Consider the following 21,116-nt stretch of genomic DNA (forward strand, 5'->3'; position numbering starts at 1 on the left):
TACCAGGTTACTGAATTTATATTTTATTACGAGGTTTAGGAATTTTTCTGTTTCGAGCTTACGTTAAATGGGAAACAAATTTTGTTTGGAGGTTAAATGTGAATGAATTTCTGTAGGGGGGCTATAAATGGGAACCAATTTTGTTCTGAGGTTACACTAAAATTAGAATCGCTATCCATAATAATTATTATTAATTACAATTTTTTTTTTGTGGTGAGGTTACATGGTACTTTTCTGGTTACAGAGACCACTGGTGTCCCTAAAATGTCGATACCAACGAAAAATGCTATGTATATATGGCGGTTCTCTCTCATATCTTTCTTCTTGACAGATAAACGTCTCGCACATTACAAGACACAAAAAGCATTTTCTTGGTTTGTCGCCATTCTGTCAAGGCACTGCACTCGTAACGGTAAATGGTAGGCACAGTCCAAACTCTGTGAGTTTACGGTGCTATTCACGCATCAATCTTCAATTGTCCAGTAACATTAATGTAACCACCTGTCAAAAGTCTGAATAACCACTGTTTGTCGTGTGGACCGGTGCTAGACATGCAAGAAGAGTGTCAACGACGTTTTGGATGTGGATCCATGCCGACTCCAGTACCGTGGTTGAGGATTGAGGACGCAAACTGCCCAATCGAGGTGGTCCTACAGATTCTCGCCTGGGTTTATATCCGGAGCTTTAGTAGCCAGGGGAGTACAGTAAATTCATGCTGGTGCTCTTCGAATCAAGCACGTACAGCGTGAGCTTCGTCACACGTTGCATTGTCCTGCTGGTAGATGCTATCGTGCTGAGGAAAAACAAACTGTATATGGGGATGGACATGGTCACTATGGATCGATCCATACTTGTGTTCATCATTGCGTCTTCGTGAATGACGAGACCACCCAGGGAACATTCCCCAGACCATACTGTACCTTCCTTCCAGTTTTTCTCTTCCGAAGATAGTTGCAGGTTGTTTGCTTTCAGACGTTTCACGCCGTGTATTCCAACAGCCACCTCTTCGATGGAGCATAGAAGATGAATCAGCTGAAAAAGTTGCCTGTGGCCACTCAGTGGATGTCCAGTTGCGGTATTGCATATTTTGTCGCCGATGAACTGCAGTCAGCGTCGGTGCCCGAGCCAGGCGCCTACAGCGAAGGTCCGCGCGCAGCAATGTTCGCTGAACGGTTGTTGATGAGACACGATTGGCAGACCCCTGATTCATCTAGGGATCACTTGCTCAACAGTTCCACATCTGCCCGCCTGGATACATCGCCCCAGCCGTCACTCACCTGTGTCATCGATGGCCTTTGGTGCAGCACAGTTGCCTCGACACCGGTTCTTGATATCGCCATTTTGCCATGAGCGGTATACGAGTGGCGTATGAAAAGCCCGTGCAAAAATAAATACTACTTAGTGTTTGTGGTAAATCCTTTTTATTTTTCGACATAGTCTCCTTTTAGACTTATGCACTTAGTCCAACGCTGTTCTAATCTGTTAATTCCTTCCGAATAATAGGAATTGTCCAGGTCTGCAAAATAGCTATTAATCGCTGCAATCACCTTGTCGTTTGAATAAAATCTTTGTCCCGGCAGCAATTTCTTCAAATTGCGGAACAAATAGTAGACCGAGGGAGCCAAGTCTGGAGAATAGGTGGGATGTGAAACGAGTTGGAATTATATTTCCATTAATTTTGCGACCACAACTGCTGAGTTGTGTGCTGGTGCATTGTCGTGACGGAAAAGGACATTTTTGCGGTCCAATCGCCGGCGTTCTTCTTGCAGCTCAGTTTTCAAACGGTCCAATAACGATGAGTAATATTCACCTGTAATAGTTTTACCCTTTTCCTGATAGTCGATGAGGATTATCCCTTGCGCATGCCAAAAGACAGACGCCATAACCTTTCCGGCCGTAGGAATGGTCTTCGCCGTTTTTGGTGCAGATTCTCCTTGGTAACCCATTGTTTATATTGTTCAGGAGTATAGTAATGTATCCATGTTTTATCCACAGTGGCAAAACGACGCATAAAGTGCTGCGGATTCCTCCAGAACAGCTGCAAACCATCCTTGCAATACTTCACACAATTCCGTTTTTGGTCAAGCGTGAGCAATCGCAGAACCCATCTTGAGGATAGCTTTCTCATGTCCAAATGTTTATGCAAAATGTTATGTACCCGTTCATTCGAGATGCCCACAGCATCAGAAATCTCACGAACCTTAACTCTCCTGTCATCCATCACCATATCATGGATTTTATCAATGATTTCTGGAGTTGTAACCTCCACACGGCGTCCAGAACGTTCAGCATCACTTGTGCCCATATGGCCAGTCCGAAAATTTTGAAACCACATATAAAATGTTCTAATCTAAGGTGCAGAGTCACCTAATCTATATCAGGCTTATCTTTAGTCTCCTGAAGAGTTTTGCCTATCATAAAGTAATGTTTAATCACTACACGAAATTCTTTTTCGTCCCTTTTTTGACAATCACTCGACTTCGTTGATTTTCACAAATGTCAAACACAAAGAAATGGACCAATATGGCTGAAACTTGGTGTGCGTTCTTTCCAAAGATGCTACTAACTAAACTTAACCTCGGCACACGCCGGTGGTGCCATCTCTCGGACCTTGCACGGACTTTCAAACGCCCCTCGTACTTTAACCACGACGGCACGCGACCAGTTTACTAACTTAGACATTCCAGAGATGCTTCCACCCTTGGCCCAGAAGCCAATGATCATGCTCTTCTGGGCGTCGGTAAATAGCTCTTTTTCCACATTGCGACAACGACTGCACCGTTTTCCGCGTCCCTCCAACACCTTCCTAGCTAGTGCTGCCACCTGTCCTTTGTGGGTGGTTATTGCGCGTTGACGTCGAATATAGGCGGTGGCGACATTAATGTGGCTGGACCGTGTTTTTGTACAGGTGACACTTTGTAAAATTCAAAACTTTGAAAACGAACGAATCATGTATAGTGGCCCTGGTTATTGTGAAAAGTAATGGTACTGACTATGATAATTCCGAAGTAATTAGTGAATTTTAGGCACACCTGTGCATCAAGTCTCTGACTGGAATCTGTGAGCCGCGGATGAGGTAGCGCGCTGCCGGTAGGTAGGCACGGGTGCAGTGCCGCGTCTAATACGTGTGGCCGCCTGGGTTGTGTACGAGGTAGGCAGCCCCCTCGCACTCCTCTGCCTCTGCCTCGCCTGAGCCCAGCCTCTGGCTTCCGCAACAAAGCGTCCCTGGCTACAAAGCAGGCAGCAGGCAGCAGGCAGAGGCTACGGCAGCCACCACCCGTTCCCCGCACCTCTTTTCTGGCGACTCCCTTCCCACCACGCCCCGCCACACCGCACCACGCCTAATCCCGCAGTGGTACGCCGGTATAAGGCAGCCGGCATTCGCCGTCATATGAGCTCCTCCCCAATACCTCCAGCTTTGCGTGGCCCTCGTGTGTCCGCGAATAACGGAAACACATCTAATCTCACTGCACGAGCTGTCTCCGACGCGTGCCATTCGATAACGTGAGAGCAATTCAGCGGCGCCCAACGGATACATATGAAACGGTTCAATACCAGTGTAATCCAACTCAGAACTCCCATAAGAAAATACAGATTTGCTACAGGTGTGAACATTTTCACTGGCGACACGAAGGGCATCCGGTCACCCTGTGACACTAACATTGCCAAATCCATAGAAACAAGGCCGACCCTGCGTTGCACTGGGTAAAAGGCCCACGCAAATGATGATGATAAATATTTTCACTGATAGCTTCTTCCGATTGATATACATTTTCGTCATGTTTGTGTAGCCTGTCCTATTTTAACTATATGCATATATTTATATGTATATACAAAATAAGTCTTTTTTTCTTAGTATTTTTAAATTTTCTGAAGGACTTTTGATGGTGTGCCCCGCTTCACGTAACTACGTTGTTAATACAGATAGGGGCGTATTTAAGTTAAGATGTTCTTGAAACATTTTCGAAATAAGCTATGGGTTTGCAATCATTCCATGTAACGGCAGTATATATCTCGTTCCTTATGTTTCTTTACCGCAGCTTCCTTGATATGCCTTAGTTTACTACATAGAGAAGAATAAGTAAAATACGCTGCAACGATATTTTTTCAGGTACCGCACACACATATCAGAGACAGATCTTATAACTCTTAGACCAGCTAATCAGATTATGAAAGGCTCTATTTTTAGTAGAATACCGTATCTGGGTGTCTATCCAAAACAATAGGCGGGTTTATGAGTCCTAAAACCATTGTTCCATCGTGTTTTACTTCTTTAGATTTAATTAGTAAACTCAGGCAAATGGAAAAAGCTGTCATAAATAAACATAATAAAGCGGGAGTTTACTCAATTACAAGCAATGGTTGTGCTAAGATATAAACAGGACAAACCCGTATGTCATTTCGCAAAAGATTTGAAGAACACCTTAATTTAAATAATCCCCTATCCGCACTCACAACGCACCTACGCGAAGCAGGGCACAGCACCGTAAGTCCTTCAGATAATTTAAAAAGAAATACTTAACAAGAAAAGTCTTATTTTAAATATATTAGAGGAAGTAGTAATTTTTAGATATGAAAAAGAAAATTCACAGTTAACGTTGGGTGATCGAGTAGAATTAAGCACCACAGAATTCTGGCTGAATTTGATTGCTTATGCGATGAAATATTGGTATGTAATAAAGTTCGGTATTAAACGGGCTAGTAAACAGAGCAGCGCAGCAGTCACACTGATGAGTACATGACGTCACACCGTTCACAAGAAAGTTTCCTTTCCGCCGCCCTGTTAGTCCGCTTTAGCCGCTTGTGTGGTCCATTTCTACTGTTCCCAAAACCTAGTTGCGCTGGTGTGACACCAAAAAGCAAGTGCCGCATTATACTATGCCGCACAATAATTTGCATTGCGTCCCGACGAACCACATTAGGAGTGACACTTATTGCTAATCTGGCTTTTTTTCAATTTTTACTGTCCTCATGATATATTTTTCTTCTTTTAGATACAGGCAAGTCTTAAAACAGGGGTCTATAATCACATGATCCGCTCACCAGTGATTTCAACGAAATTAATGGATCAAGTCTTCGCCTCCCTTCGTTCATCAATGTGATGTAGACAGTATTCACTAATTTATATGTCTTAACTAAGAGCTATGAATATACCTCTGACCTTTTAACATTGAGTATACGTATTTTAGATGTTACCTTTATTAAGTTTAATAATCCACGAATTTGAGTCATCGTGTATGGCTCTTTACCTTGTAAGTTGCACCTGATAATGCAGCTGTAGATCACGAAAGAGTTTTATATCAATAAAAGAACAATTTTACCAGCTGTCCCCGGAATTGTTCATAACATCATGCTTTTTCTTCTTGTTCTGGCCTAGACACGATATGGATGTAGGCTGCTCTAGATATACCTTTCTGCCAGTAATAATCGGAATATTGCAGTTTGAACTGTTTTATATTGTAGAATGACAAACTTCTCAGTTCTCATGCTTTAATTAAATCAGGCAATTATTTTCTGGCCATATCAGTTAAGTTGGAAGCGACTGGTTTCGTGATGCAACGATCGAGCGACATACGCGTTTTAACGTTAGTTATTTTATTATTAAAATGTCGAGTCTGCATCTTAATTCGAACTACCGTTAATGTCTTGCAAATTTACTTGTTTCGTATGAACGTTAACTACCTTCTAGGTCATTTATCATTCATTTGCCATTAACCGGAAAATGACCTTTTGGCCTGAAGCTAATTTTCATTGAGTCTTATTTCTTGTTTCTTTTTGAAGTTTCTTAACATATCGTTTTTATCAATACGTAGCTTAATAAAAAATATGGAGTACAAATTAAATATTTGACAGATTATGAAATAGTGTACTTCTTTCAAAATAAAACAATACCCTAAATAGAAAAACAAATTCCATCGACGTATGAACGGGGACTGTGGACCCGGATATACTAAAACCTTGATGCATTAACAGTGCAATGGGGTTATAGGAGTATAGTTTGGGGATAGAGCAGAGTATACGGAGGTGTGAAATGTGGGCGTGGAGAGATGGGAATTGAGTTAGTTAAGTGTCCATGTGGAGGGCGATAAACAGTTGCACGCTCGACAGCGCCCTCTGAAAATAGACGTTTAACCGAAACTAGTTGCGGCTAAATAAACGGTTCTTTCGACGAAGTCGTGTCGGCCTCAGTGTTCCCACCGTTGTCAGATAAAGGAGACCTCTTCGGGGAGGCGGCCGCCACCCTGTGCGTTGGGCGGTCGAGCTGACGGGGCGGCGGCGCGGCCGGCGGGTCGGACAGAGGGCGGCCCTCAGCGTGCAGGCCCCGGCACGGCACGCCCGCCTGCGCTGCTTCTCGTCTCGTGCCGCGGCAGCACAGAGCGCCCTCTGTCAGAGGCGGAGCTCTGCCTCGTCAGCGGGAAGACGGCTGTGGTCGGCGGCGTCCCACACGAAGCTCACACCGTGCCGGAAACGCTCGTCAACATCGGCTTTTGAAACGGGAGACTTGGGGTGTTTCCTCTACAGTGCTGAATTCGCGGCTAACACTCTGCTCCAGCCACTAGAAGTAAAGGACAGTTTGAAGTTTTCCACCTCGGCTGATTTTCACAAGTATCTTCCACGTTTGGCCAATTTCGGCCTTACAGGACTCTTTCGAGCGCAGCCTACAAAGAAACACTTCAAAGTCAAAATAAGTATCAGTTTGGCTCATCTACATACAAAAAAAAAAAAAAAAATCTTACAACCCACTGGTGGATATAGCTGATGAGAAAAAGAGCACGTAACGTGCAAGCATTGCTTCAGGAAACTGCCTGTGTTAATACCTTAAATATTGACAATGGTATTGTTTAGGCTGCAGTAAATTCTTTACCTGAAACATCATTTCGCCGTTGCCTTACCTCAAAGCTTTGGCTCTTGGAAGATATTATTTCTCCCTATCTCTTTTTCATCCCCCTTCCATTCTATCCTTTCACCTCAACTACTTGTTACACACTGATGAGACAAAACATTATGACCACCTGCTTCACCGCTTGTTTGTTGGTTGGTTGGTTTGGGGAAGGAGACCAGACAGCGTGGTCATCGGTCTCCTCGGATTAGGGAAGGAAGTCGGCCGTGCCCTTTCAGAGGAACCATCCCGGCATTGACCTGGAGTGATTTAGCGAAATCACGGAAAACCTAAATCAGAATGGCCGGACGCGGGATTGAACCGTCGTCCTCCCGAATGCGAGTCCAATGTCTAACCACTGCGCCACCTCGCTCGGTACTTGTTTGTCCGTCTTTGGAATGAAATACGTAACTGATTGTGCGTATCAGGGATCCGACAGTTTGGTGTTAGATTTGTGAAGGTATGTGGCAGTAGAAGTCTATCGACAGGTCACGTAATTCGCGTAAATAACGGATCGTTGATTTGTGTACGCGGCGATGGCGGCAGGTAGCGACCCAGATGGGTTTCATAGAATTTACATCAGGCGAATACGGTCGCCGAGGCATCAACGTGAGTTCACGTATAAAGCTCCTCAAAACACAGTAGTACGGTTCGGGCTCCGAGACACGGACAATTATGCTGCTGAAAGATGACATCGCCCTCGGGGAAGACATCAAGCATGAAGGGATACAGGTGGTTCGTAGGTGTCGGCGTGTCTTCGATTACTACCACAGGTCCCATGTAAGGGCAGGAGAATGTCTCCCATAGCATACTACTATTGCCACCAGCCTGTGTCCGTGGCGCGTTGCACGTTTTGTGCCGCCGTTCACTTCGATGACAGCATTTTTAGGGAAGACCATCGATCTGGTGTAGCAAAATTGTGGTTCACCCGAAGACGGTGGAATCCCGATGGTCCTGTGCCCACCGTAACTGCAATTGAAGAGGCCGGCCGGAGTGGCCGAGCGGTTATAGGCGCTTCAGTTTGGAACCGCGCGACCGCTCCGGTCGCAGGTTCAAATCCTGCCTCGAGCATGGATGTGTGTCATGTCCTTAGGTTAGTTAGGTTTAAGTAGTCCTAAGTTCTAGGGGACTGATGAGCTCAGAAGTTGAGTCCCATAGTGCTCAGAGCCATTTGTAATTGAAGATTTCGTTGGGTCAACAAGTGAACACACTTGAGTGGTCTGTAGAGGGGCTCCATGTTCAACAATTTACGATGAACGGTGTGCTGCGAAACACGAGCATTCTGCTCTTTTGGCAGAGATATCACAGATCACCATCTATCTTACATTACAGAGTAGCCAAGCCTCCGAACCCCACGTTCTGTGAAGAGTCGTGGACGTCCAACCATTTCTTCGTACGAAGATCTGATGATGGTAACATAGTTTTACCGAAACCGGACGTAATAGGTAGTGCCCTGTAAAGAGATTATACACTGAAACACCAAAGAAACTGATATAGGCATGCGTATTCAAATACAGAGATATGTAAACAGGCAGAATACAGGAAACGTTAGCGACAGCCCCGGGCATTTGCACAAGCCCCGCGCATTTACCCCCCTCCACGCCTACCCCCGCCACACCAACCAAGAGCGCATCAATATGATCTTTGGTAGTCCTCGTCACTGTCGTGTTTTTGTTCGTCGTTTTTTGTTTTACCGCGGTTGTTCATACTAGCAGTGTTGTGCTGTTAGTACTTCTTAGCAGTTTGTGTAATACTGTCAAAATGAAACATAGATATGCGCTCTCAATAAAGTTATCATACACAAGGTACCTAATCTTGACTGTTGTGGCCAACTGCTGTCAAAACTGATATCTAACAGACATTACAGTACGATAAGATGTGTTGGAATGACACTGACGAAATTATGGACATAAGTTTAACAATAGGCAGCTCTAAAGCTCTCAAACACTGAAGAAGAACTCAAAGTAATCTCATGTCTGCTATAAGCAAGCAGTCATAAGAGTTCACAAGTAAAAATTCACCCATTACACAGACAAATATTAATGAAGAATGTCACTGTATAAATATCTGACTACTTGCATTACGCATTTCTACATTATCCCACTCTTATATTCTTTAGCCTTAATGAGGTAATCAGAAACAAACCAAGACATCGACTTTTCCTTGTTTATGCACAACATTGACTTTAGACAATCGAGATAATGGACAGCATCCTTGGCGACACTACCAATTAATATTTCCCAACAGAATTTCTTACACTACGCGAGGTGACGGAAATTTGCGCTCACTGCAGTTAACAAATATCGGATGTTTTGATATAGTGCAGATGAAAGCTCATGAAATAAAAAAGACAGTGTGGATACCATTTTTATTTTCCATTCTTATTGATGATTTTTCAACTCGCATATTCAATGAACATATTTCTAATTCTTTTCACAATGGTACCGGAAAAGCTGTATTTCGTACTAACTACTGATTTTCTCCCTTGTTATGACTGACATATCTGTGATACGAACAACTTTGATGTTGGAACATGCGGCAGACCATGGGCGGAGCTTAGGATATGGATTGGTGTGGAGGGGGGTGATTGGGCAGGACTTGTGCACCGTCCGGGGCTGTCACTAACCTTACGTCAGAATACGACGCTGCGGTCGGCAACGCCTATATAAGACAACAAGTGTCTGGCGCAGTTGTTAGATCGATTACTGCTGCTACAATGGCAGGTTATCAAGATTTAAGAGAGTTTGAATGTGGTGTTACAGTCGACGCATGAGCGATGGGACACATCATCTCCGAGGTAGCGATGAAGTGGGAATGTTCCGGTACGACCATTCACGAGTGTACCCTGAATATCAGAAATCCGGTGAAATATCAGATCTCCGACATAGCTGCGGGCGGAAAAAGATCCTTCATGAACGGGACCAACGACGACTGAAGAGAATCGTTCAACGTGACAGAAGTGCAACCCTTCCACAAACAGATGCAGATTTCAATGCTGGGCCGTGAACAAGTGTCAGCGTGCGAACCATTCAACGAAACATCATCGATATGGGCTTTCGGAGCAGAAGGCCACAGCAGCAACAATGACATGGCACTGTACACGTAGGGGGTCCAAGGGCTTGTTCAGCTGCCAACGCGAAAATGGTTTTCTTTCTCTGTAATCAATTATCATTTTCTCACGTGATGACAGTAAGTGGTATTTCAACGTTTACAATTTCCTTGTTGAGATTGTGTCTATAATTGATAAAACATGGCAGATATGGTATTGTTATTAAGGTAAGTAGAAAAGTTTCTCCCCTGCTAGTGTAGGATTCTGTTTTCATGTGAAATATTGGCTCTTAAGTCATATCACTTAAATCACTATGTTTCCATTAAGCTAATTCGAACTCTGACTTACAACTCTTAAAGGTCAGCTAAACACTTACGGTTACTAAATGTGGGAATCTGTGAGAGTTAGAGACTGCGAAATCTGATTTGAAGACTTCATATAGTTTCTCAAATTTCTAAGTGACATAGCAAGGTGTGGTCCTCACATAGTCTTAAAGAAATATTATATTTTGCTTTCGCAGGCATAGCCTCTTTACGGGTATTTTCTCAGGCAGATGGTCCAGCAAACCGGTGTAGTATTTGCCACTTATTGCTATAGACGCACTATGGCCCATCTCCTACCAGCAAAACTAACTCGTGTTTAATTAAAATAAACAACACTTTCTGTTCCGGTGTGCTCATGGCGTCACTTATTTCATTCATCACTAATCACAATTCTTCCAGTGCCATGTAGTGCACATCCTGCACACCCTCGGCGTCTTTATCCACAGGTTCTGCTTTGTTACGTCACACATGTTGTAAAGAAACGTGATCCCCAATGAAGTGTTTCTCAATAGAAATGACGGTCTTCTCTTTAAAATTTGAGTAAATTATTTCCATACGGAAAACTGGATGAAATGGTCAGAAGGAGAGGGCAATCACGGTCATTACAGTGAGACTTACTATGCAACCACTTCTACACTAAAATCACTTAAGTAAGACAAAATTTAAATTACAAAAGAATAAAGTTCCTCCCGAATGTATGTAAACTGCATCCTTTAACGTAAAATCATCACCAATAATCACCGGAAAGGAATGAGAGAACATGCACGGAATCGGAAGTACTAACGCAAGATAAGTCCCAAGAGGTGAAGAAGTCCTTCTGTCATCATATAGCTGTGAAATTCAGTCATTCTGAATTTTCTAATAGCTCCGCCAACAAAACCAAACCTCCCGTGCCATGTGTGGCTGATGTCTGCTGACCTAACGGTGACCGCTACACACCACGCCTAATTTATTAATGGGATGTCAAGCAAATTTTGCGACTGGGCTGAGGATTTTTTGTTAGGGAGGAAGCAGCAAGTTACCTTGGATGAAGAGTATTTGACAGATGTACGAATTTCTTTAGGGCGTGTCCCACGGAAGTGTGTTGGGACCCTTGCTGTTCATGCGGTATATTAATGACATGCAGAATATATTAATAGTAATCCCAGACTTTTCGCAGTTAAAGAAGATGCGGAAATATACAGTCAGATCTTGATAAGGTTTCAAAGTGGTGCAAAGATTATCAACTTCATTTAATGCTGAGAAATATAAAAGTGTGCTTTTCACAAAACGAAAACACATTGTATTCCATGTGTGTAATGTCCATGAGTCACAGCCTGAAATGGTCAACTCATAGAAATACTACAGTCTAACAATTGTTAGGGTTCTTAAACGGACAGATCACATAGCCTCAGTCGCAGTTAAAGCAAGTGGCAGCCTTGGGTTCATTGGTAGAATGCCAGTGAAGTGCAATCAATCTACTAATGAGACTGCATATAAAAAACTCGTGCAACCAACTCTACAGTATTGCTGGAGTGTGTGGGAACTCCACACAATAGGACTGACAGGGAATATTGAACGGATGCAAAGAAGGGCTGCACGAACGGTAACAATTATTTTGTGTTGCGGGGCAATGTTACGAAGATGCTGGAAGAACTGTACTGGCAGTATCTTGAAGATTGATGCAAACTGTCTTGTGGAAACTTCCTTAGCGAAGTTTCTAGAACCAAATGACGATTCTACACTGCAAAACAGAATTAAAATACCCGTTTTTGGAAATATATTAGCAACAACCTTGATGCAGTGGATACACCGGTTCCCGTTAGATCACCGAAGTTAAGCGCTGTTGGGCGTGGCCGCCACTTGGATGGGTGACCGTTCGGACTACCATGCGCTGTTTCCATTTTTCGGCGTGCACTCAGCCACGTGATGCCAAATGAGGAGCTACTCTACCGAATAGTAGCGGCTCCGGTCAAAGAAAACCATCATAACGACCGAGAGAGCGGTGTGCTGACCACACGCCCCTCCTATCCACATACTCACTAAGGATGACATGGTGGTCGGATGGTCCCGATGGGCCACTTGTGGTCTGCAGACGGAGTGAGTGATTTTCGAAAAACCCGTGGTTTTCACCCATTGCGATCCTTAAGTTTAAAATTTGCGTCAAACGATGCATACAACCTTATTACATAATGCTGCAGAACTGTGGCGCCTTACAATGTCACGCTCGGGGTGGACGACGCTTCAGACAGCAGGATGTCGACACATGCGAATAAAAGGCCTCAGCTAGGAAGTTCAGGTGACAGGCAAAGTGGGTTAATGGCCGCACATTGGCACGAAACTTCACTACAATTCTGCCCAACGCAACCGTGGACGTGTCACAAGACATGAAGGTCATCACAGCTCCTCTTTGGCACGTTTCAGTCCTTCTTTCGACACCTCTGCGATGGAGTTTTGAGCCGCGACGCACAGCGTTCAAAGCATGTTGTTTTCTTATGAGTGGCGATAAACAATATTCTAGACACGCGGCCGCTGACAATGGGCACGAAAAGGCCTCAGGGAGTGGGATAAAGAATCTCAATGAAACCACCCCTTTCCCTGGGGCGTCGATTCCTATACATTTTGCCGCGCGGTGTAGCCGCGTGGTTTTAGGCCCCTGGCCACGGTTCACGCGGCTCACCCCGTCGGAGGTTCGAGTTCTCCCTCGGGCACTGGTGTGCCTGTTTCCTTAGCGTAAGTTAGTTTAACTTAGATTGAGTAGCGTATAAGCCTGGGAACCAATGAGCCCAGGAGTTAGGTCCCATAGGAACTTATCACAAATTTCCAAATTTTCCCACACATTTCGTGATCGAACATCGAAGTTCGATGAGCAACAGGAAAACGTTGCTGACAAACTTTAACCCAGCTGACACGCTCTGACGTTTCAGTCCTTCTCTAAGGACATTATGGGGCTGCATACCTATCAAGCGTAATCAGATTCCTTCGAAACGCAGCGCGACCGCAATTTTTGCTGTGGTGTACGGGTTGAAACCACCAGGAGTCGTTCAGAATCATTCGACGAAACTTGAACCTGTCCCGACGCAGCAAAGGGTCTTTATGCTTTTTCCGCGCAGCTATTCTGTCATCCTTTGGCTTGAACATGGGTGAATAAAGCCACACATGTTTTTTCTAAAATTCCTCCCCCATTCGCCCAGTTGGGCAAAACGCATGGTGGCAACTGTCCACTTCTATTGACAATTTTAGAAATGTACAGACTGAACTCACGACGAAGTCCTTTCCGCTTGCAGACTGGCAGCCCCTTCGACACCCTCCTATTCCAAATGGTCTACTACCAGGTGCAAGAGTAGGAATATAACTAAGAAAGAGCCTGCAGGCGTCTGGAACGCTCGCCATGGGTTCTGTCTGTACAGGTAATTTTTAAGGTGCTCAACAATATCGAGTGGGTAGCATCGAGGGTTTAGTCGGAATGGAGCTTTCAGAAGGACCCATTTTATTCGCTCATGTGTTACTGTCGCACCCACCTGTAAGCATACCGTAGGAGAATGTGAAACAGAAGTGATGAAAAAGTACCTTTTACGGCTTTGGATCACGTTCAAATTTAGTTGAAATATGTTGGACGGTCCCTAGTGCTTTCAAACTGCGCTCCATAGGTTTCAGACTACGTTCAATGTGGATGCAGCACCACAATGTCCTTAGAGAAGGATTGAAGAGTCTGACAAAGAGCCCATTGAGTGCGAGCTCGCAAAACGCCAATGATGTTTACAGCATTCGACACCTCACATATTTTCTACCATGCAACCACAGTACTGGTTGCTAATGGCAACAGAGAGCGGGACTAGAGGTATCCAGTGACGAGCAGAGCACGAGGCTATAGAGAGTAGTTGAACTGCTTAGTCAGCGAATAACTCGAGAGAGTGCTGCAGTGTTAGTGGTGTTGATTCAAAGCAGAGCGACGGCGATGATAAACAAGCAAACATTGCATTATATCTACAGCAACAGCTGTCGAAGTTGACGTTTCATCAAAAAAGAACCCAAGGAATTCCGCAGAGTGAGAAGAAGTGGAAGATGAGATATTAGCGTTTCTGCAAGATGAGTATGGTGTCGTACAAGTTCGACTGTGTGGACAATGTAAACACGGAGTACAATGATGACGATACGTCCTCAACAAGTGAAACTGATACTGAAACGGGTATCGAGCCACGTAGTCCACCATCCTTGTCGGTCAGGGAGCAACAAATCCCGTTACCAGTGAAAGGTAGTAAATGACAATCGTTGTCCAAGTAACGTGTACTACATCTAAGTAAGTACATGCATGATAATCTGCAGCATAGTGAAACAATTATGAACTGATTTCGAATAAGTCAGCAGGAATGTGAACATGCAGTGCATAAAAAAAAAACTACGGATATTTAACGGAGGACAAGGCGCACTTCTTACAAAAACTGATGTTTGTGCTCGATAAAATTTACAGGATGGTTATGATAGTGTCCTACTACATTTTGCACATCAAATTGTCCGCGACATAGATTACAATGATTTCAGGAGAAGAAGTGGATGGTTGCATAACTTTAAACAGCGCTGCAGAGTAGGAAGATGTAAGATAACGAAATTTCAAACAAAGCGTATACTTGATGATGTGCAGCGAACTGCGGAATCGCCCCGAAAACTTATAGATGAGATAAAATCATCCCATCGTTCAGTAAGGAATTAGTTTTAAACTCCGACCAATCGGGATTTAAAGAGGAAACAAATATGAAAGGAACCATGGAAATTAGAGGTATCAAGAGAGTTGTATTAAGATCAGCTAAGATCAATGTCTTAACGCATTCGTATACAATTATGCCGACTGTTAATCTGGATAGTAAATTGGCTGGAAAGTTATTTATTGTGCTGCAAGGGGTTGGAGGTACTATGCCCCAAGCGATTCTTTCTCGTTGGCGTGATCTTGCGAGGGCAATAGGGAATACTTACATCACAGCTAGCAAGAGTGGGAAAATGGGCGTAAGAGAACTACAACTTTGGTATGAGCACTGCATTTGGCCATTATCTGGTCAAAATAACTTTTTTCTGCTTTATTCCTGTTCTGTGTACAAAAATATGCTCCTTTAGAGCAGACTATCCGTCTTTTAACCACTGAACAAATTCAGTCTCTAGAAGTTCGTTTTTTTTCCGTTGCTTATTATCGAACAATCTGCAGCTACGCCTTAAAGGACAGCGAGTTTCACGGTAAGCTCCACGGCAGACTGTTTCGCATTCAGTAGCATACCATCACGTTCCATCGGTTCTCATCAACCCTTACACCAATGTGGTTCTATATGAATTCTTTGATACAGAACATCTAGTTGAACATCCTTAACGGTTTGCTACCCATAAAATTTCTACTTTGATCTTGATGGTGCGAACCTTTGTAATCACTATGGACAGCCATTCTTCAATCGGTGTTCATGATGCAACTTAATGGTTTGTTTAGAGCATTTCTTGAATGTCGTCGATGTCCATTTCTTGAAGTGTAACACATACATCCCATAGAAGGATGATTTCTGCATCTCTCGGACACTTGTTTTTGTCGTGCTGCGAATGCACTTGGTGAGTCATTAGCAGATAATATTTTTCCTGTCATAATTGTGAACACAACACTTTCAGATGCGACTCACTAAGGATTGAACTTGCGACCTCGCACTGAAAAAGGATTCCTTTTCAGAGTGTCAGCAGTGTTAAAGGATGTTAAATAAATCTTCTTCTTGCTCATCGCACTTCGACCACGGAGTGTGTGGGTATCAACGTCCCAAGGAAGAGGTTGTTTCATTGAGGTTCTTTATGTCACCCCCTGAGGCCGCTTCTCAGCAGCCATGTGTCTGAAATGTTTTCTTGGCTATCCATAAGAAAACCGCATTATTTCAACCCTGTGCGTCGCGGTTCAAACCTCCATCGCAGGGGCATCGAAAGAAGGGGTAAGAGGGGCTGTAGTGACCTCCCCATCGTGTGAGATGTCCACGGCAGGGTTGAACAGAATTAAGGTGAAGTTTAGCGCCAGTGCGACATCACTAACCCCTTCATACGTCACATGAACTTCTGAGCTGAAGCCTTTTATTTCACATGTGTGTCGACACCTCGCTGTTTGCACCGTCGTCCAACGCGAGAGTGGCATCGCTGGGCGCCACGCTTCTGCACCATTACAGAGGAAGTTTCTCTGTGTCTTTGGACAAAATTTCAAAATTAAGCGCCACAGTGGGTGCGGAAGTACGGGGTTGCAAAAAAGTGATCTTTCATTTCTGCTGGACAACGTAGAAATCTTTACAAGTCCGTACGCGTCAGTCCCATACGGATCGCGGAGACAATATTAGACTAATTGCAGCAAGCACAGAAACATTTAAGTTATCATTCAGCCCATGATCCACGCGTGAATGGAACGCGAAAAAGCCCTAATAATTGGCACAGCAGGATGAAATTCATCGTGGTTTGCAGAGTGTAGATGTAAATGTAGATGTAGCTCAAGTCTAAATACAAACTGTGCAGAGTGTACATAAACTTAGGAACAACGTCCACAAACACTGTAAAATCACAAACATCAACGGTAGAAAATTAGGAACAACATGAACTAGAACTATATTGCGGTTGGGACTGCAAGAACGTAAAAACTGGTACACATAACTAATTATTCCTATTCAAGAATTCCTATCCGATATACAGGAAGTTACTGAGCAGGAACACGTTTAATCCCTGTTGTCTGTCAGACATTTTATTCTCATCGGCAGATAATCAAAAAAATTATAGACGAATATTTCACCGCTTTTTGTGCCATTGTTAAATTCTTTAAAGAGTAATGGAGATCATTTTCCCTTCTAATATCGTAGCTGAGACAATGCGTTTTATAAACCTTCATGACCAGTTCTGTGAACCCTATTCGCCAATTTTGTAAAAGCCTAATCGCTACTGCTGAGGAGGTCGAGTTGCCACTGTTCTTGGGGTAGGCCGAGTTTGTGAGTTCGTCAAACGGCTTCTGGTGTAGCACACCGCTAAGGCAATTTCACCCTGCCACTATTACACAGCTATGCCCCAGAGTCAGGTAACAGGATAGGAGAACGAAGGTTCAACAACACTCCAACAAATCAGTAACTAGGTCACACAAATGAGTTAAAAAGACTTACTTATGAAACTACCTGGCAGATTAAAACTGTGTGCCGGACCGAGACTCGAACTCGGGACCTTTGTCTTTCGTGGGCAAGCTGTGAGGACGGGGCGTGAGTCGTACATGGGTAGCTCAGTTGGTAGAGCACTTGGCCGCGAAAGGCAAAGGTCCCGAGTTGGAGTCTCGGTCCTGCACACAGTTTTAATCTGCCAGGAAGTTTCATATCAGCGCACACTCCGCTGCAGAGTGAAAATCTCATTCTGGAAACATCCCCCAGGCTGTGGCTAAGCCATATCTCCGCAATATCCTTTCTTTCAGGAGTGCTAGTTCTGCATGGTTCGCAGGAGAGCTTCTGTAAAGTTTGGAAGGTAGGAGACGAGGTACTGGCAGAAGTAAAGCTGTGAGGACGGGGCATGAGTCGTGCTTGGGTAGCTCACTTGGTAGAGCACTCGCCCGTGAAAGGCAAAGGTCCCGAGTTCGAGTCTCGGTCCGGCACACAGTTTTAATCTGCCAGGAAGTTTCATACCAACGCACACTCCGCTACAGAGTGAAAATCTCATTCAGGTTTACTTATCTTTGTGACTAGTGGAATACTGAGGTCTGCAACACTGCATGTAATGCAACACAAAAAAGTCCCTCAATGGTGAAGTGCAAATAATCGTAGGTAAACTTCACAGTACATAGCAAATGAAGTTTACAACAACTGTCTGTTCACTTCAAAGACTTCACTAAACGACGTTCCTTGTCTGTCAGCCATGAACAATGATCTATAACCAAGTGGTCGAGAGCTGCTCTTCTATCTCCGAGTAGGCTTCTGTCCGTTGTTGCCCGGTCATTGGCGGATTGTACTCGACCGGCAACTGGCCGAGGCGAAGTAGATATCTTCATCTCCAGCGCAGCCCGCCCTTGGCCCTGGTGGAACTCGCACAAGTGGCCAGTCTCTATGGCACTGGCACCAGCTCGCATCATCTCCCCTGTGGTGCTTTTGCGCTGGCTGTGTCTTGTCCGGACGACACAGCAATGTGTTATTCTCAGACTAAAATATATTGTTGATAGCAAATGTCATAAGTGAACAAATGTACTGTGAGGCTGTTTAAAGAGATTCCCGCAAGATGCATGTGTGTGAACTTCACACATAGTTATAATTAATTTCTTTTGTGCAATGAATTCTTTTTTCCTAAGTGATGAGTTATCCCAGAGCATTATCCTCTAAAACATGTGCGAATTAAAATATGCAAAATGTATTTGCTCATAGTTGGCAGTTATTCTTATTCCAAAAGTAGAAGATCTTAAACTTTTATCGGCTCTACTGTATAGTTTTTCGGAACCACGTTTTCATCGACATCTACAACAAGGAATCATGAACTTTTTATCCTATTATTTTTATGTACTTGGTTAATGAAACATACGATATTTTTGGCAGTACAAAATTGGATGAATTGTGCTTTTTTTTTTAAATTTTAAAGCTATACGAGTTTGTGCAAAAAAAGTCAGTAACTTTCAGAAAGACATTATTTACTACTTTTCTCAGTTGAAGCTTCTTTGTTTGGCTTCACAGCACTACTTGTATCGTCAGCAAACAGTAGTATTTGCGTCTCCTTTTTTTAAATAAAATGCATGACTTGCAATGTAAAAGGAAGAATAGTGGTGGGTCAATGATTTACCCCTGTAGATTCCGATTGTATTTCTTCCTATGTACTCGGAGATGCTGTGGCGTCCCTCTTTGCTATACTTAAACAGCTAGAGCAACATTTTGCGTTCGATTTCATAAGTAATATCTTCACTAGACATATTTCATAAAAAAATTGACTTCTCTAATGGAATATTATTCTTGACACAATCAGATGCCCCTTATAATTCGCAGAAGGTCGCAACTAGTGTACTGTGTAATTCAAAAACTTTTTATCTTCTCAGTAAGTGTATACATAGATAGACTGTGATTCGTTAAATATTCTGTTTCTACACAGGTGGGTGTCGACCCTAGTGTTTTGGAAAATGTTATAAGGAGTGACACTGGGTGATAGTTGTTGAAATCTTTGTAGTCGCACTACTTACAGAAAGGTATAACAGTGATATAATGTACTCCATCTGAGAAAAAATCTTCATATAATTACGCATTATGTAACTGACTAAGACACTGAGTGTTACAGGGCCACAGCTTTCAGTCTTATTATCCACCCCATTTGAGCCTCTACATGTTGGTGAAATGGTGGTATTCCTTAATTTGGACAGTTTTCTCACCCATTAAAAAAAATTTAAAAACATGTACTGGACACGAAATACCTGTTACAATTGTCCTACTCTCTATAAAAGAAATAATGTCATTGTTTGTCATTTCTTTTCTTTTTATCAGTACCCTATATTTATATGATTTTAACGTCTTATCTGTCAATTTCAGACAAGATATGCTTACTCCTTCTTTTCTTTTACGCCTTACTGTTCCTGAGATGAAATTATTCTGGCGATTTTGATCATATCGCATTTCATTTGAGGAGATAATCTGATACCAAAGTTTCTTTAATGATTTCCCAATAGCTACAATTGTCGACAACGGACAAGCTCCACACAGGATGTGTAAAGTTTTCTGTCAACAGTGGAGTCTCCTTTTCACAGTTATTTGTTTCTACTTCTTAGCTCTCATACGCGGACTGTGAAGATTTTACTACTAGATGCACTCAGATAGATTCGTGCTTCCACAGTGCGTGTTCTAAAAGGAGAAAATTAAAATGCAACCAGACGGCTGCTACTTCATATCCACGATCTTCATCAGCGAACAGCCAACATCTTTCCACTTCTGAAGTCTCTACATGCTATCTATCGATTTATGAATTATTTTGCTCTCTCTATCTCTCTAGCTGAATGTTGGCACGTTAACATTTGTTTAATTTTCCCTGTGCAGACATGGGTTAAACAGTTACTCCTTGCCAAAACAAATACACGCACAAGGACGCGCGAACACACACACACACACACACACACACACAGCAAAGACACGCACACAGTGCATGCACGCGAGAGAGCGCGAAATATGTAAATTTTATCTCGGATAATGACCATTGTTCCAGTCCCCCGGTTTTCCGAAGGTTTCCTGTGGTTATTAGGCGAAAGCAGGAGTTGAACATCTCCTCCCAAATATTCTCAATTTGGAATCCTCTGCCCTACTCGCAACCTTCTGGAATATATGACTGAAACCAACGAAGTTCTGCAATATATAATGTAAAAAATTATAGCTCAAAATCGTCTACAAGAAAACTGGAGCCAGATAATAATTCAGTACAATATTACTATTAGAATTTTCAGGTACAAAATTTTGCCGAAAAAGGTACGTCATTTTAGATGAGGAAGATGGCGATTCCAAATGTGAACGTTTATTATGTCATTACATAATTCATTAAATCACATACCTTCCAAAAGAATTCACTGAAGCATTCAAAAATCTGTTGAAGCACAGGACTGAACACATTGGTCTATTTCAGTCGCTGGCCCCTATAGTGTTGCCACATATAGCACTGAACATTTTTGGTTATTTATTTGAAATGAGACTGCATCTGCGATCAGCAGACACTTGAGGTCCGTATTCTGATTTCTAATGGTAATGAATATACTTGTTCGTTCCCACTCCCTTCACATCATAGTTCTAAGTTAAGCTTTACACGTACTCGTAACGAGCCAGGATTGATGTCCTGCTATCTCTACTGCATCAGTCGATATACATTTTCTCTACTGAAATTACCGATACCGTTTTTGTGTATATTC

This window comes from Schistocerca cancellata, chromosome 2, assembly GCF_023864275.1.
Source record: "Schistocerca cancellata isolate TAMUIC-IGC-003103 chromosome 2, iqSchCanc2.1, whole genome shotgun sequence".
Classification (NCBI taxonomy): domain Eukaryota; kingdom Metazoa; phylum Arthropoda; class Insecta; order Orthoptera; family Acrididae; genus Schistocerca; species Schistocerca cancellata.